We start from the raw sequence: 15,075 nt of genomic DNA, 5'->3' as shown, positions 1-15,075 counted from the left end.
AACTCTGAATACATAGTAGACACGAAAATACTGCAGTGAAGAATGAATAAAATCAAAGGGATGTCCTCAAAGATGCATTATATCAGGACACACAAGATAAGTAGGGCAGTATTAGCAAGTTTAGTTGAACACCTAAAATTTGAATATACCACAAGCGTGACTTGTTCTTAAACTGGAGTCTCATTTCTCTGTCAAATTTGCTTTTAATTCTTTATAGTTTTAGATGTCATTATGTCCAAGTATATTTTCATTATTTATGAGAGGAATAAAAACCTTTTAGAGATACAAGTATCAAAACATATTACTATCTGAATTGATGTTAATGCATACTCTTATTTTCAGAGAGATGCTTAAGTAGAGTGAAAGAACTCTTATTGCCAAGATAGTAATTGGTTTTATTTTTACGCTCTTCCATTTCACATTTTATCTAGCTTCCCTGCCAAAGTTATGAATATCTATGTATGTGCATAGATGTGTGTTTGTGTAATTCTGAGTATGCTCTTAGGATACTTCTAAAGATATGGAGTATTATATGTCATTAAATTCCTATCTGATATAATAGCTATAAAGATATTACAGAACTAAAGATAATATAGTCTATTGTCTGTGAAATGATTAATAATTTTCATATTTGTATTTCACAGTTATGCTTACTTTTCCATTCATGGGACTAAGTGTGACTTTAATTGGGGATATCAATGAGTCCTAGTGTATCTGAATTTCCTAAGTATTTATAAATTCCTTAACTCTTGACTTGCACTTGAAGAATCCTAATTCACCAAGTATTTTTATTATCAATGTCAGAGAAGACCAAATCCCTACCTAGTCAAAATAAGTAGTTAAGAATAATTATCTCTTTGTTAATATATTTTAATCTTTCTTTCTTATTACAGATATTATCTATATAGTCCCATGAAATATCAGGCAGGAAGAGTAAACCTTCCACCTATCTATTTCTACAAACTAAACTCCTGCTTTTCGCTCATTGTGTACTATACTCAGCAATATTTATATTCAATTGTGTTATGCTTTTCCTGGTCCCCAGGTCTTAGCACATATACTATATTCCCTTTTTTAGAAGGTTAAGTCCCCTGTCCATTCTGTTGACTCCAGCTCATTCTTAATGTCTCAGCTTCAAGATCCCCTTCCCCAGGAAGATTTTACAGACTCCCTAGATAAGGCAAGTCTTCCCATTCTCCTAGATGATCATTTTAACCTCTCTCCACGAGCCTCCCAAACCTCCTCATCTCCTGTCCTCACTCAGCGAACTTTACTGAGAAAATAGAAGCAAACAGAATAGAATTTTCATGAACTCCACCACTACCCACCTATCTGCATCAATGTCCAAATAACTTGCCATCTCTCTCATTTTAGATGAACTATCAATTCTTCAACCAAAGGTTTGATCCTTCTGTACTATTTCCAGTTTATGCCTCACCCAGACCAGTGCACTGTCCTGTCCTCTGCCTGAAGCACCCTAACAACAGTTTACACCATCAAAGAGCCAGGTGTATGCTGCTGCCACCACTGCTGTTACAGGACAAGGGGCCCATTCTGGGCTCTGCTGTCTCCAGAGTTGCCGTGAGCACAACCCAATGGCAACTTCTTCTACTCCTTTGCTATGCATGCACACCTCTCGCCTCCTACCCCGGCTCTCCCCCTAAGCAAGACAACTTTGACAGATGGGAGGCATGAACTGTTGAATAAATTCTGGACTGTTTAAGGACTTAATGTCTCTGATATGGCGTCTCTGAAGATGTCCCTCAAGACAGAGTGATCAGTTTGTCACAAAGGTGTGGTCAGATCAGTAAGATTCTCCTGTTTTTCTTCCTTTCCCACCACACTCTCTTTACCCACATTTCTGCTTCCTTGAGACTTCACCCTCCCAATGAAATGATACCATGTGAAGCTTTGTTTTTCTAGGGAACTTCACGAAGACAATTTTTGTGGTGCACTAGATACTCCCTTGCCTTCTCAAGGCCACTGACCCAGTAATTTCCCCTTTGTCACCATCAATTTTTCTCTCTATTCTGGATTTTTAAAATAAGGATACAGACCAGTGTTATTTCTCTCACATTAAAAATAAAAATCGGGATGCCATCTGGATGCCACGTCTTTCTCCATCTGCTCCACTTTCTTCCTCTTTTTTATTTTCCTTTTTTCTATTTTTCAAACCACAGCACTCTTGGAACAGTTGTATCTAATTCCTCACCTCCTGTCCTTTCATGAACCCATTCCCTTCAGTCTTCTGATCCCATCTCTTTTCTAAAATTTCTTTTGCTATGGACATCTGTGATTTTCATGTTTCCAAATCTAGCGGTCACTTCTCAGTCCTACTTCTGCCTGACCTACCAACAGCATTTGACAGTTCATCAATCCTGCCCCCTTATAACATTTCCTCCTCTTGGCTTCCAGGATATTTTTCGAATCTTCTTTTTACTCCAGAGACTGTTCCTTCTTCCATGGGTGGTTCTACCTCATTGTCCCAGTCTCTTAACATTGGAGTCCCCAAACGTCTTCTCATCTCTATCTATACTCAGTCTCTATGAGCACTGTCTTATCCCAGGACTTTAAACACCATCTAAATGCTGCTGATGCTCATGTCTCTATCCCCAGCCTCAATCTCTTCCCTAAACTCCTTCTATGCCTCTGTCTCCTTGACATCTCCATGTAGACGTCTATTAGACATCTCAAGCTTCACATGTCAAACCGTGGACTCTTTATCTTTCCCTCTCAAAAGCTTTTCCTCCTCTAGTCTTTCTCATTGTATTCAATGGCAACTCCATTCTTCCCTTGCTCATGCTAAAACAATAGTCACTTTTAACTTCTCTCTTCCTATGCTACCCTATTTCCAGTCCATGAGCAAATTCTGTTGACTCTGCTTTCAAAATATATTCAGAATCCAGCAACTTCTCACCTAATCCCTTGCCACCAACCCGTTCCAAGCTACCTCCATCCTCACCTGAATTAGTGCTCTATATTCATAATTGGTATACTTGCTTTAGTATTTGCTATCCTTCAATCTATTCTTAGGAAAACTACCAGGGTGATCCTATTATAGCATATAGGTCATGCGCCTCCTATGCTGAAAACATGCACTGACTTCAGAGTAAAAGACAAAGACCTTTATATTTGTCTGCAAGGCCATATAAGATCTGTATTCCTCTTACCATGTTAGAATTCAAACATATGAGTATCTAAAACCAACTTTCCCTAAATGCCTGTTGCAGTGTTCCTCCATGCCCTGCTCCTTCTTTGCCTTTTTTTTTTAAAGAAAACAACAAAAATATACTTTTATTGTTGTTCTTATTACAAAAGTAATCATTGTAAAGCTTTAGAGATATTAGCTAAGAAGAAAATAAAATTCAAATGATCTGTCATTCCTCTGGTGATAAACCTGTGTGTATATCACCTTCATATATTCTCTACTTGAAATCTGATCATATTTTTACACTTTATTTTCTATGTAAAACACGATATGTTCAAATATATAGCATTAAATATATGTATATATAGATCACATATATGTATAATATAGGCATAATTTTAAAGAATATAGCTAGACTTAGTGTGGTGATCATTTAATAATATATACAAATATCTAATCATTATGTTGTACACCTAAAATAACATAATGTTGTATATCAATTATACTTCAGTAAAAAACATATATATGTATATCATAATTTATCTACCCATTTTTATATTTTTGGACATTTAAGTTACTTAATTTTTCCTTAATGAAGATAACACATTGATAAATGTTACTCATTTGTTCAAAACAAATATCTAGAAGAGGAAACATTAGATCAAAGGCTATGTACATTTTAAAGCTTGATATATTTTTTCTTTTGGAAGACTCCATCAATTTATACTGAGATAGCAGAGGAGACTAATTCCCCAGTCCTTATCAGAAGTATTATGATGTCCACAAATTTTTGACAACCTGAGAACTGAAAGATGGATACTCCTTGTTATTTTAATTTACCTAAAAATTCTTCAGTGCTTACTCTATGCCAAACACCTTTCAGAGCACTCAACGTGAGTTACATCATTTGATCCTCACAGTAACCCTGTGAAGTACTATGAGGTAAGTCCTATTAATACCATCATATTACAGGCAAGGAAAATAAGGCACAGATAAGCTAAGTCCTTTTTTGTAGGTTAAAATGTTAAACTAAAAAATTTACCCTAGGTTAAAGAAATGGTAGCTGTAGCCAAGCCTGGATTTGCACACACAAGGCCTGACTTTGAGACTAGTTCTTTAATGCCTATGACAGCGAGACAGAATTTTTTCATATGATTATCGGTGCAACCCACTCTTTACAGTGCATAGAGTTAAGGATTCCTTGTGCTCCAGTGAGTCTCGTCACACGGAGAGGCAGTCACCTGATGAGAAAGATGTCAAATATCCTGGCGCTGGTCCTCACTTAAATATCCCAATTTTTGATCATAGAGCCTGAAACTGCACCACTTCTTGGGTTTTGACAGCTCCTTCCTGGTTGTGCAAAGAAACTTTGGAAAAGCCCTCAAGCCCAAATGCCATCTCAGGCTCTATGACCAAAAAATTTAGGATATATTTGTGTTGATGCCTTCAGCTGGATGTAAATTCTTCCTTATCTGAACTCTGTCTCACCTGAAACCTCCCTTACACAGATAAGTACGTGCTGCCCTATATTAGAGTCATTTGTGTTCCAGGTCTCTGTTTTCCCAAAGTAAGCTCTTGAACATAGTTTTGTTACCTTAGCCCAGAGCCATTCCTAGAGTAGTTACCCAATATATGTGAGTTGGTTGAAATAAAAGTCAGTGTGGGGGGGAAGTTATTTAAAACTATAGGAAAACAAATTCTCCAAGCACAAAAAGGAAAATTTAAAAAGATTTTATCTCCCTCATGGTTTTGGCATGCAGCCTCCATTAAAGAAAAATATATCTATTATTACTCCAAGTTTGCCACAGTCGTACCCCAAACCCTCTTCCTGTGGTTGCCTCCCATTATTCTGCAACATCTTCTTTTTTTAATTGAAGTATAGTTAATTTACAATGTTGTCCTAGTTTTATGTGTACAGCAAAGTGATTCAGATATATATATACATATATATGTATGTATGTATATATATATTCTTTTACAGATTCTTTCCATTATAGGTTATTATAAGATATTGAGTTTAGTTCCCTGTGCTATACAGTATGGCCTTTTTGGTTATCTATTTTATATATAGTAGTGTGTATATGTTAATCCCAAACTCCTAATTTATCCCTCCCCCACCCCCTTTCCCCTTTAGTAACCATAAGTTTGTTTTCTATGTCTGTGAGTCTATCTCTGTTTTTTAAATAAGTTCATTTGTATCACTTTTTTAGATTCCACATATAAGTGATATCGTATGCTATTTGTCTTTCTCTGACTTACTTCACTTAATATGATAATCTCTAGGTCCACCCACGTTACTGCAAATGGCATTATTTCACTCTTTTTTATGGCTGAGTAATATCCCATTGTATATATACAACATCTTCTTTATCCATTCATCTGTTGATGGACATTTAGGTTGTTTCCATGTCTTGGCTATTGTAAATATTGCTGCTATGAACATTGGGGGTGCATGTATCTTTTTGAGTTATGGTCTTCACCAGATATATGCCCAGAGTAGGCTCACTTGATCATATGGTAACTCTTTTTAGTTTTTTAAGGAACATCCATACTGTTCTCCATAGTGGCTGCACCAATTTACATTCCCACCAACAGTTTAGGAGGGTTCTTTTTCTCCACACCCTCTCCAGCATTTATTATTTGTAGACTTTTTAATGATGGCCATTCTGACTGAAGTGAGGTGATACCTCACTGTAGTTTTGATTTATTCTGCAACAACTTCTACTCTCTCTTCAGTATAGCCCTCATGAACAGCAGTTGTGCAAGCCTATCACTGACTCTCTTTCTCCTCCATGTATCAAATATTGCCCAGTTTTAAAGTTCCATCTCAAAGTCAATTGCTTTTGAGAAGTCACATATTCTTCCTTATACAGCTGTCCACATCCATAGGTCTTCATCATTCATTTGAACCTAATTTACTGAATGGTATTATCAGTTACCTTTTACATGTTTATGTCCTATCTGTATAGCTGGACCATTAATTCTTTGAGGGAGCATACTATGTCTGAGCCTTTTTAAAATCACCTTTTAAAACTATACCAGTGCTTCAGTTAATACTAAATAAATATTTACTTACTTAAATTGATTTCTTAGCACACATAGTATGTCTAAGAGTCTTGATAGGCAGCTTAAAAACTCTCTGGAACCTGCCCTTCACTTTACATTCATTTCTCCTCTCTCTTCTTCCTGTTATAGCCCCACTGTACCCAGGGGCTGCTCAACAAATGTTAATGTCCATGATATTTTCAATCAGCAATTTGTAAAGTGGGTGATTATTGTCTATAAGCAACAAGGGAGACACTATTTTCTATTCATGCTAATAAAAGTCTTGACTTACGAAGACAGTATCTACAAACAGTGAATGACTAAACTTGTTAGCTCTTCCTAAGCAAATAGGGTCCAGGTTCAGGAGGAAGTGTGACACCTGTTGTTCAGGAGATGATCATTGGTGCTTCCCATTGTTACCTCCTGTATTGATCCTTGCCTGTGTCAACAATAGGAGCTATAAATAATATCATGTCTAATGCAAAGTGGTATTGCCAGCCCTTTGTGGCACTGGACATCTGATACCAGAAACATTTGGTTTGTCATGTTTATTGATGGTTCACACATTTGGCAGTAGACATATTTTAATCCGTGCCCATTTAAACAGCAAGTCATTAAAGATGGGAGAACAGCTTTGTGAAAATACAAAGAAGGCACTTTTTTAAATTACTAAAGAAAACCATGAATGATTCCATTAAGGGTGCCTGGTGAAATATGACTTCTTTGGATAAAATTATAGCTCTGTAATTTTAAAGACAAAAATGAAAGCCTTTAAGTTTTATGTTACATGTGACCTATATAAAAAATAACTTCTCCTAAAAGTTCATTGTCAACAGCCAAGAGGACACTGACTTTTATGTGGTCAATTTGGTTTTTTTTTTGTTTTATTGTTTTTTTGTTTTTGAAGCTGGAGAATGGCCTACTGGGGATAGTCTGACATACAGCCTCAACTTCAACATCTGTAGTGGCAGGAATTTCACTATTCCTTGAGGCAGATACAACAACATAACATGGCAATACCTCCCTTAGCCTTGTCATAGTGCTGTTGAACAGATCCAATTGTAAAATGTATATGAAATGGTAAATGTATTTTGAAATGTTTGTAGTACTCCTACAAGGCCTAATGAATATAATGAAAGCCATGTCTACCCAGAATTTTAAAGGTATTAGTTAATCTGTAAAACATAACTTTTAAAATGTTATTATCCCTTTTTAAAAATTTATTTATGTATTCATTTTTATTTTTGGCTACTTTGGGTCTTCGTAGCAGCGCGCGGGCTTTCTCTAGTTGCGGTGAGCGGGGGCTACTCTTCGTTGCAGAGCACGGGCTCTAGGCGCGCGGGCTTCAGTAGTTGTGGCTCGTGGGCCCTAGAGCGCAGGCTCAGTAGTTATGGCGCACGGGCTTAGTTGCTTCGCGGCATGTGGAATCTTCCCGGACCAGGGCTCGAACCCGTGTCCCAAGCATTGGCAGGCGGCTTCTTAACCACTGCGCCACCAAGGAAGTCCCTAAAATGTTATTATGCCTTTAAATACTACAATATATATTGCAGACTGTGCTGGAGATTGGTATTTCTATAGAATATAGCTGCATTTTTGGAGTTGTTCAGAACAGTTTGCCCCAAAGATAATCTAAAGTTCTATAAATGGCTCGCAATCAGCATTCTAAATAAAGACTCTCATTTATATATGTTTTATAAATTACAAGGCTATGTCATTCACATTTAACACAAAATATTTGCTACGTCCTCAGTGTAGTATGAGTAGTGGCATGAAGTCCATACCCTCCAGAGAGTCTCAAAATGAGCTGATTTTAAAGCAATATGGGACAAGAAACGTGGAAAATAAAAAAAGGAGTTTTTAGGCCCAAATTTGCGAAAGATATAATGGTAAGATTCTCAGAGGTACTGAGAACATAGGATGTTTATGTGTCAATAATGTGAAAATAGAAGGGGCAAGGTGAAGGGACAAAGAAAGGAATTCTAGGCAGGAAACAGCATGCGTCAAGGCACAGAGAGTAAGGAATGTTTTATAATTGTTAGTTAGGCCAAGATGGTTAATAGTATTGTTCAGAGCTTCCATGCTCTTACCTTTGTTTGTTTGTTTGTTTGTTTGTTTTGGGGTCTATTTGTTCTACGAATAATGGAGAGACAGTGTTGAACTCTCAAATATATTTTTGATTGTCTATTTCTCTTTGTAGTTCTATTGGTTTGCTGCATTCATTTTGAGCTCAGTTATTAGGTGCATAAACATTTAGGATTCTTATCTCCTCTTGATGAATTACCCCTTTATCATTAGGAAACTACCCTCTTTTTCTTGGATAATTTACTTGTCTGGTATTTACTTTGTCTAATATCAATAAGCCCATTCCAGCTTTTATTTGTTTAGTGTTAACAGTATATTTTTTTCTCATCCATTTACTTTTACTTTTAACCAATTTTGTCTTTACACTTTAAGTGAGTTTCTTGTAAGTGGCATATAGTTGGGTCTTCCTTTCTAATCAAATCCTACATCTGCCTTTTAGACATTTAAACCATTAACATTTAATGTAAATATTGATATGATTAGGTTTAAATCTGCCATCTTTTTATTTGTTTTCTAGTTGTCACATCTGTTTCCTTTTTATTCTTTTTTTATGATTCCATTTTATCTTTGCCATTGGTTTACTAGCTATAACTCTTTGTTATATTATTTCAGTGGTTGCTTTGGAGTTTATAATATATATTTTTGACTTATCACATTCTCCCTTCAGATACTAGTACATCACTTCATATGTAGTATACAACTGTGTTTCCATTTCTCCCTTCCCAGTCCCTGTGTTATTAATTTGCTTTATTACTATCAATACATATGTTATAACCCCACAGTACATTGTTATTATTTTTGTTTTAAATAGTTGACTGTGTTTATAGAGATGTAAATAATAAGAAAAAAGACTTTATCTATGTAGTTACCATTTATGGTGCTATTTATTCCTTTGTGTAGGTCTGGGTTTCCATCTGGTATCATTCTTCTGCTGCTTGAAGGATTTCCTGTAACATTTCTGGTTGTGAAGGTCTGTTGGTGATGATCTCTTTCAGTCTAGGGTTAACTTTTTTCCACTACTTATCCAATAACCTTCTAGTACTCTAACCCATGCCCTGTTAGTTATGAAGTTTCTGCCCTGACTGTGGGAGACAAACCAGCCTTAGGTGATTTCCTCACATACACGTACTGATAAGTCCTCAACTAAACATTCAAAAAGGAATGTCTGCAAATTCCCAGGATTCTCTCTCTGGGCAGCTTTCTTCTCGCCGATACTCTGTCCTATGAACTGCAGTCATCCTGGACCCTGAGGAGCCCCAGGTGTGCCTCCTCATCAGGTTCCGCTGGGTTTCCCTGCACTGTGCTGCTTCCTGGAAACCTCCAGGCAGTAAGCAGAGGCAACGGCAGGGCTCACCTTGCTAGTTTTCATCTCTCAGAGATCATTTCCTTTTGTTGCCTGAAGTTCAATATCGTGAAAACTATTTCATACACTTCTCAGGCTTTCAGTTGGCAGTTAAAAAAGTGAATCTGGCCCCTGTTACTCTACTTTGTCGGGAAATAAAAAGAAACTAATTTTAAATTGTACTTAATTTTAATTCATTTAAATTTGGATGATCACACGCGGCTATATTGAAGAGCATAGAAGGTACTGATTACAGAGGCATTCAACCTGTGAAATTTCATTGAGCTCTGCATTTAGCATATACGTGTCTTTATGTAACACTTCAGCAACAACAACAACAAAAGGTTTGAAGAACTAAGATATTTTCCTACAATTTGCTCATCCTTTATTTCTGGATTACTGGTCAAGAAAGCTGACAGAAGTTTTGGGTTTTGTTTTGTTTTGTTTTAATCATAGCAGTTTAGCAAGGAGGAGGTAACCAAATAATACCCTCACTTTTTTTTCCCCCAGGAAATATGAAAGGATGAGAGGTAAGTAAAGCATGTCTACTTAAACTGCATATACTACATTCATATGGCAAGATTAAGGACGGTGTCATCTTTAAATCCCAGTGAAGTTAAACTAAGTGATAAAAGATCTATAGGGAAAAAAAAAAAAAAGATAGGGTATAATAACTTTATGTAATATCTTATACCTGACTTATTCCTCTTTTGTACTTGACTCAGTTTAATTCCAGCCTTTTAAAACTTTTTAAAAAAATATACATAACCCTAGCTGGCTCAGTTTGACTCATTTCTTCGCATATGACAGACATCTGAAGAGGCAATGGGCAATATGTACGGATAGCCTGAGGTGAATAAAATGGGTCCTTTTTTAAATTTTTCATGTAACTTTATATTTACCTACAACCTGTGCTTTATTATTTCTAGTGCGAATTGAATACTTATTTTAAATGAAGTAACAAATCATAATAAAATACTAAATTCTAAAAGCTGAAAAATACCACAAACCTAACAAAATCCAGAAAAAAATTTGACAGAACATGTTTACTAGTGAACTGCCTAGCACACCTCTATAAATTCTAAATTTTAGCTATCTCTTTATATGATAAAATCTTTTTCTATAATCTGTCTATAGTGCGATAAGAAAGATAATTCAGTCTGCTAGAAATTTGTGGGGCTTTTTTATTACTGATGATTTAGAAATGTTTTTTTTTACTTCCAACTCATTATAATGTCACGCAAAATATTTAGAGTTTTGTCAAATTTATAAGCTCTATCTAGTTTCCTTCATCTGTGAGCTATAAGAATCACAACATTTCAGGTTTCTTGTGCAACCTCTAATTTCATTTTTTTTCCAGCTTTATTGAGATATAATTGACATACAACATTATGTAAGTTTAAGGTATACAACGTGATGACTTGATATACATATCTATTGTAAAGTGATTACCATAATGGTTAGCTAACACATTCATCACTTCATACAGTTACCATTTGTGTGTGTGTGTGTGGTAAGAATTTTTAAGATCTAACATTTAGCAACTTTCAAGTATACAGTACGTCATTCAGTATTGTTAACTATAGTTACCACGCTGTACATTACATTCCCTGAACTTATTCATCTTATAACTGTAGTTGGTACCCTTTAACCACCTTTACCCGTTTCCTCCATTCCCGCCCCCACCCCCCAACCTCAACTACCAACCCCCAATACACTCTCTGCTTCTAGGAGTTCAATTTTTTTTTAGATTCCACATATAAGTGAGATCATACAGTATTTGTCTTTCTGTGTCCAACATTTCATTTAGCAGAATGCCCTCAAGGCCCATCCACCTTTTCGCAAATGGCTGGATTTCCTTCTTTTTATGACTGATTTCCTTCTTTTTATATATTGTATATATACACCACATTTTCTTTATCCATTCATCTGTTGATAGCCATTTAGGTTGTTTCCATGTCTTGGCTATTGTAAATAATGCTGAACTGAACAAGGGGATGCAGATATTGCTTTGAGATAGCGATTTCAATTTTTTGCATATATACCCAGAAGTGGGATTGCTGGATCACGTGGTAATTCTATTTTTAATTTTTTGAGGACTGTCTCTACTGTTTTCCATAGTGGCTGCACCAGTTTACATTCCCACAGATAGTGCACAAGGGTTCTCTTTTCTACACCCTCACCAACACTTACTATCTTTTGCCTTTTATTTTTTTTCTTTTTGATGATAGCCATTCTAACAGGCATGAGGTGATATCTCATTGTGGTTTTAATTTACATTTCCCTGATGATTAGTGATGTTGAGCACCTTTTCATGTACCTATTGATCATGCGTATGTCTTCTTTGGAAAAATGTCTATTCAGGTCCTTTGCCCACTTTTTAATCAGAATATTTGGTTTTTTTTTTTTTTTTTGCTAATGAGTTGTATGAGTTTCCATGAGTTTTAGAGAAGTTGAGTTCCATGGAAGTGAAAAAGCTTTATATACTTTGATTTTCTGAATAAATAGGTGTTATTTAACCATTGTTATTATTTTTAATTAGAAAAACAAGAGGATTGAATGGAAAATCTATTAACTGATAATTAAATTTTCCCTTCCAATGCTGACTCATCCAAACATATTATGATATGTTCATGATAAAATTATTGCTTATTATAATAAATTCTTATTAACTTAATTCTTATCAATGATTCATTTCTTTTTGTTGATCTTGAATGTCTTATGAATATTGCAGAGTGGCTGTCTGCTAAGACAGGACCCACTTTGTAGGGTGACTATCACTTTTGAGCTGTGTGGCCTTGGCTACCTTACTTTAAAAAAACCTGTTTCTTTTTCTGCAAAATAATATGATAATAACAATAGTAGGATTATTATCAAGTTTAAATGAATTTATGTATTTAATTTTAAGTAGAGATTAAGAATGTAATATTGCAGGGGCTTCCCTGATAGCGCAGTGGTTAAGATTCCGCCTGACAGTGCAGGGGACACAGGTTCGAGCCCTGGTCCGGGAAGATACCACATGCTGCAGAACAACTAAGCCCGTGTGCCACAACCACTGAGCCTGTGCTCTAGAGCCCGTGAGCCACAACTACTAAAGCCTGAGCACCTAGAGCCCGTGCTCCACAACAAGAGAAGCCACCTCAATGAGAAGCCCGCGCACCGCAACGAAGAGTAGACCCCGCTCGCCGCAACCAGAGTAAAGCCCGCGCACAGCACCGAAGACCCAAGGCAGCCAAAAATAAATAAAATAAATAAATTTATAAAAATAAAAAACAATGTAATATTACAACTTTTTCTGCCCAAATCAGACTGAGGAATAGATAAAATTAGTACTTACAGGGAATGATGCAAAAAAAAAAGAAAAGAAAGGAATATTTTTATGTAAGAATATACCATATTTCTTTAACTTGCATTTGCTTTGTGCTTCAAAATCCCTACAGTGTCAGTGTCTATTTTTCCCCTTGAAGCAAAGAGAAACTTTATAAAAGATTAAATAGACAAAATACAGCAATATAAATAAAGGGATCCAAATTGTTCTCTATTGCTTGGGAATTTCACCTTTATTTTATGATTTTTGCACCTAGTAGCATGAACAGTTTGCCCCTAACAAAATTAGAAGTGCCTTCAGGACTATCACAATTACATACTAGGAGAGAATTTGCCAGAAAGAATTTTATTATGAAACGGGGTTGCACTGAAAAAATACTTGTTTCAGCTACAAAGGGGAAAATAGCTTCAATTAGTTCTCTGAGGAACTTTGATTTATGTAGATCAGGTGATGAATCAAAGGAATTTAAGTTACTGGATTTACTAAATTCAATTTAAGGGACTACTTTGGGATAGCACATAAAACACGTCACTCACTAAGTATTCATTAGTAAGACAAAATGAAATAATCACTTTATGCTTCTAGAAACTATCATGATTTTATACCATTACCTGGAGGAAAATACGAAATATTTAAAACATATATATACACGTAAAATGAATTGAAATCTGCAACTGTGTTAAAAATTTATAGAAACTAGAAAACCTGATACATTTGATGTTTGCATTAAATGCCATCTTTTCTTTTTTTAAATCCTCAAGTAAAGAAAGTAACTTAGAGACATCTTAAAGAATCCAGATAGACATAATTCCTTACTTCTAAAACAAGAGTTTCCCTGTGTGGAACTAATGTTCTAGAAGCTTCCAACAGACAAAGGATCCAAATAGGAGCTGGGGCAGACACAGTGCTGCAGTTCTGAGGAGCCTTGATTCACAGAAATGGTCTCCCTTCCTTAACAAGTAGAGATGTAGCCAGGGCAGCACCGTCCTCAAAACAGTACGGGAGAGAAAATGTAAACAGAGGCTTAGTTTTTCTTACCTCTCCTTCTGCCAGCCTTGGTGTCGGAAGCAGGGTGGTGTTACAGTCAGGAGACTCAGCTGCATGTAAAAGCCGCACGTAACAGCAACTCAAAATGATTTAAACAAGGAACATTTATTATCTCACAAAACAAGAAGTCCTGCGGGAGAACAGCTCCTAAATTAATTAATTTAATGATTCAAATACATCATCCAGGAACCAGGCCCTTTCCACATTTCCAGACACAACACCTAGCAGGAGAAAAACGAATGTCCCTTTAAAAGGGTGGAAACCTTTCCCCAAAGTCCCAAAGCTGTCTTTCCTTCACATCTCACTGGCAATTTTTGGTCATATGCCCTTTCCTAAACCAATTACTAGAAAGGGGAATGGGAATATTCTCTTTGCCTTAAACCAAGGTAAATAATCTTCCTCTGGAAGGGGCTAGATGGTAAATATTTTAGGCTCTGTGGGCCATACAATATCTGTTGCACTATTCACCTTTACTGCTATAGTGCAAAAGTAGGCATATATGATACATAAACAAGTGGGCATAACTGTGTTCCAACAATACTTTATTTATAAAAACAGGCGGCAGTACAGATTTGGCCCATGGGCCATAGTTTGCTGACCCCTGCCTTAGAGCAATTGGCACTTAACTTTTGACAGTGTCTGAAACACGAGAAGTCCATTTGGGTACAAATAGTTCTCTTTTGTTCTTTTGCTCCAGAGTCATGACCAAGAATTTAGAGATCTTCTGTGAGTTCTGAGCTTCTTTCTTAACCTTTTATTTTTCTCCTGCCTTTTTCCACTAGAAACAGGCACTGTAGAATCCTAATACTCGTTTGCCCATTTTTCTTTCCCAAGACTTTTGTAAGAATGTATATTTGAGAGTTCTTTTAAGGAAAAGCTTTTGCTCAAAATAATCTATAAGTCCACCAATTAGATCCATTTGGGTGAACAATCAAACACCATTTTTTGAATTTAGTAATATCATTTACTCACAGCTTAATATATTTCAATTTAATTTTGTTGTTCTTTTTTTCAAATTCTGATAAGACATATGTTGTGTCATAGAAATAAAGGCAAGTAGTGAAAAACAGAGAGTAGATTTCT

At 36.0% G+C, this 15,075-nt stretch overlaps 1 protein-coding gene and 1 long non-coding RNA gene across 2 annotated transcripts in view; both read left to right on the top strand.

Annotated features, from left to right (window-relative positions):
- Nucleotides 1–15,075, top strand: part of LOC309609599 — a 387,652-nt gene that overhangs the window by 140,779 nt on the left and 231,798 nt on the right. The gene's annotated exons all lie outside the window — the stretch shown is intronic.
- LRIG3 (leucine rich repeats and immunoglobulin like domains 3) overlaps nt 1–15,075 on the top strand; it is an 83,008-nt gene that overhangs the window by 63,452 nt on the left and 4,481 nt on the right. The gene's annotated exons all lie outside the window — the stretch shown is intronic.

This window comes from Balaenoptera borealis (assembly GCF_965194805.1).
Source record: "Balaenoptera borealis genome assembly, chromosome: 13".
Lineage (NCBI taxonomy): Eukaryota > Metazoa > Chordata > Mammalia > Artiodactyla > Balaenopteridae > Balaenoptera > Balaenoptera borealis.
Note: the sequence above shows the minus strand (reverse complement) of the source record. Positions and strands in the feature narration are given on the sequence as shown.